This window comes from Lycium barbarum, chromosome 5, assembly GCF_019175385.1.
Source record: "Lycium barbarum isolate Lr01 chromosome 5, ASM1917538v2, whole genome shotgun sequence".
Lineage (NCBI taxonomy): Eukaryota > Viridiplantae > Streptophyta > Magnoliopsida > Solanales > Solanaceae > Lycium > Lycium barbarum.
Genome location: NC_083341.1, coordinates 59,048,651 through 59,052,593, shown reverse-complemented (window position 1 = coordinate 59,052,593; position 3,943 = coordinate 59,048,651). Strand labels below are relative to the sequence as shown.

The following is a 3,943-nucleotide window of genomic DNA, read 5'->3' as shown; positions in this document are numbered from 1 at the left end:
TTTTTTCTAAGTTTATAAATTCGTATTTTATAAATTAAGTATATTTATAATATAAGTATATTTTAGTTATTTTTCAAGTATATAACTTTCTAGTTTTTAATTTAAGTAGATGTATATTATAAGTATATTCTTAGTATATTTTAGGTATATTCCTAACTTAATATAATTAAAAATATGAACACAAATAAATAGAAGAAAGATCAATGAGCCATATATTTTATTCATTCTTGGATAACATTTATTTGTAAGTTGTAGTTTTGTTTTTTAACTTGCAAATAATACATGAGTTGCAAAGAAATAGTAGAATAATAAAATCACCAATTGTCATTCATTTGGCTAATTTCCCCCATACCATATTCGGTCATGGAGATATCTTCAAAGTCTTTCATTTGGTCCGCTCCACTTGCTATCAAATCTTCAATCTCTTCCTCTTCGCCTTCCACCGCTTGTAAGTTTTTGTTGCGTCGCTCTGATCTAATCCAATCGCGAATGCACACTAGTACTTGCAAGCTAAATCCGGATAATGAGTGTCTATGTGTCACACCCTAATTCCAGTAGGGTGTGATGGGCACCCGGCCCCACATCCGGAGCCGAGCGAACCCCAACCCACAGACCTTAGGGACACACAAAATCCTATTAGACTTTTAAATCAAATAAAGATAAAATACATAATAACCTCTCAAAATATTCTTTTCGATGCTTTCCAAATCAAACAGAATCTGTGACCATATAGAATTTAATACATAATACAGAATGACATATCGGCTGATGAATCCACTTACACAACTGACATACTATACCCACGACTCTGTTTGCAAAGTCTCTAACGTCGGTGCAGAAAAAAAGCATAACATACAAACTCTGACTAGCAGCACTCCAGGAGCAAATGGAGCTTGTCAACTCTGCTGGAACGTCCTCTATAATAACTTCACATCATCTGGGTGTACCTGCGCGGCATGAAACGCAGCCCCCGAAGAAAGGGGGTCAGTACGGAATATGTACTGAGTATGTAAAGCATGAGATACAATAAACAGAATCATAATCTGAAATCGTAAGTGTGGAGTATGAACGTAATAGTCATAGAAGTATGTCATATCATATGCATGCGCATATATATATATATATATATATATATATATATATACCGTACTCGGCCCTCTAGTGAGGGACTCGGTGGATAGAATCATCATAAGCCCTCCTGGCCGCCGTAACCCATCATCACATCATCACACCATCATATCATCATCAGATATACACATACCGTACCCGGCCCTCTAGTGAGGGACTCGGTGAACAATGCAGTGGAATGCGCACGAGAACGTACCCGGCCCGGGACTCGGTGAAAGATGCATTGAGGCATGCACGAGCAGAGTAGTGAGAAACTAAATGCATATAAATCAAGACTCGATAAATAGGCATACTTACCGACATCTGAAGGCTCGGGAAACAAGTTTCAGGCCAATCCGACTTCGTATGAGAAAGTTACAAATGTTTGAAGTACAGAACGTTCTAAAAGCGTTTTAAAGCAAATCTGAGATCTTTTCCGAAGTTTAGGGACATTAAGACTCACAGAATTCTTTCAGGAACAAAACTCTTTATACTTATTTCGTCACTCAATCGTATATCAACTCAATCATATCAGACAAACTTATATCAGAAGTGAATCAGAATCATAGGCAGACTCGGAAACATTTTAAATAGAACTCCAGAAATCATAGAGACATATCAAAAAGGGTGAATACGAATCATGAACCAACTCGGAATCACAGAATAGAGTAACCTCAAGATGTATACCATATCATACCTTACTTGGCTCTAGGACATGCCAAAAGAAAGAAAGGGTAATCCTTACATACCTGTTCCACGCCCTATTAGTTATGCTTATTGTCCAAGCTCGCTAGTATACCTTCAAAAGAATTTACAAAATCATTAGGTTCATCGACATATACCCGTCTTAGTTTTTCAAACGAAGTTGCTTATATTCTGCCGAAATTTCGGCAGCATTTCCTCTGTAAATAGGCCGTCCCCGAGAATCTAACTCGGCCAATTTTATCAACCAACAATCCGAGAATGCAACCCGGACAAATTATCAACAATAATACTAACAATCATGCCAACGACTTCAACAATTAATTTAATGTGCATCTCTTTTTATATTCAATTCAAACAACCCCAATCTTGCAATCTTCAAACCACATCCTTTACCTCTAAATCCATGAGTTACATTCACAATCCACACGCTACAATTTCATTCATACAAATATAAGAACCATACTATTACTACACTAACTCCTCCAATACTCACAAACGATTTCCATCTCACTTTAAACCACTAAATCTTCATTTAACATCATAAAATCTATTACAACAACAATTAGAATACTAAGTAAAATTAATTCATTCCTTCCATACAATGCCCCACCTACACAGCCACAACTACAACTTCACTCCCAAGTTACCAAACCTTCATTTAACATCATGGAATCCACAACAACAACAACTAACATATCAAATAGAATCAATTCACCATAACTTGCCAACCCTCCATAATTCGGCCACAACAACTACATGCACATTTTCATAAACTTTTTATCCATTTCTATACATTACAACAACAATCAACATACTACATAAAATTAATCCACTCTTGCTACACACATAGCATGCACACGGCCAAGACCCCTACACACCAGTTTCATGATTTTCCTTCATTTCCACACATCACAACATGTACAAAACATTCATAACATATGAAATTGAAGATTAGACCTTACCTTCTTCATTCAATTTCTTCACTCGGCTAGGGTTGATACTTTGCCATGACGGATAATTTTCTTATTCCAACAACTACTCCATGTCGTAGAGGACCTCTCAATTGATAGGAAAGCTAGAACAAAATATTTTTTTCTTACTAAATTTCCATGGCCAAATTCAGCCATGGCTTGGCCGAATAGCTTATGTCTCTCTCTTTCAAGTTTCTTGAATCTTCCAAGTGTGGAAGATAATAACTTATGTCTAAATTCTCATGCCTCTCATATATATATATATATATATATATATATAATCCCTACAAGCATGTGAGGGGCTCATGCCTCTTTCTTGAAGTTTCTTGAAACACACCAACATGACCACTTGAGCTAGTTATATACACTTTAGTCCATTCAAGAATTTTCTAGAATATTTATGAAATTACCGTTTTGCCCCTAGCCTTTTGCAATATTACCATAAACCATTTTGTGAATTTTCCTTTTTTCCTTTAGTCTTTCTCAATATTTCAATACTAATAATGTTCATAAATAATATTCATAACAACTTGTATATTAAAATAATTTTGGAAAAATGGTCTTGCCTTCAACATACCACGACTACCCCGAAATCTCCGAACGTATAAAATGCGGGCTATAACACTATGGTCTCCAATTTGTTGTCTTCCTTGGCTAAATGCACTCTCCAAAGCCACGGTTGATATTTGAACGGTAAGGATATCTCGAGCCATTCTTGAAAGTATCGGATAACTTGCCTTGTATTTCTTCCACCATGCTAAGACGTCCAAATCATCTAGTTTCTTGATATTTACATTAGGCTGCATCAAATAAAAGCGATATTCATCAAAGTTTGCATTATGAGAAGGAGTTGGATGTGAATGTAAAACTTTTAAATGTGACAAACCCGACAAGCCCCTTTTTGGTACTTTGAGAAGTAGTAGGGCGTGGAGCAACGGGTGTAACATTTTCTTCCAAATTAGAATAATGACTAAAAACTTTTCCAAACTCGGCATCAATAGCGAGCTCGGCTTCAGCTAAAGATGGTTCAACCCCCTCTTCAATTTCTAAAAATGTATAAATTTGATTAACCAATGCTCTAGTATAAGACATTTTTAAACAAGGATTTAAAAGATAACTCAATATAAATAAAGTTGGGATGGGAAAAAAATACTTCTTAA

General features: G+C 35.8%; 1 long non-coding RNA gene across 1 annotated transcript; it reads right to left on the bottom strand.

The window, feature by feature from the left end:
• Positions 1–226: 226 nt before the first annotated feature.
• Positions 227–2,973, bottom strand: LOC132642489 (uncharacterized). The gene is made up of 3 exons (XR_009583196.1): positions 2,775–2,973; positions 1,857–1,906; positions 227–947 (listed from the first exon to the last, which is right to left on the bottom strand). It is a non-coding gene; the product is annotated as an uncharacterized LOC132642489 (long non-coding RNA).
• Between the last annotated feature and the right edge of the window lie 970 nt (positions 2,974–3,943).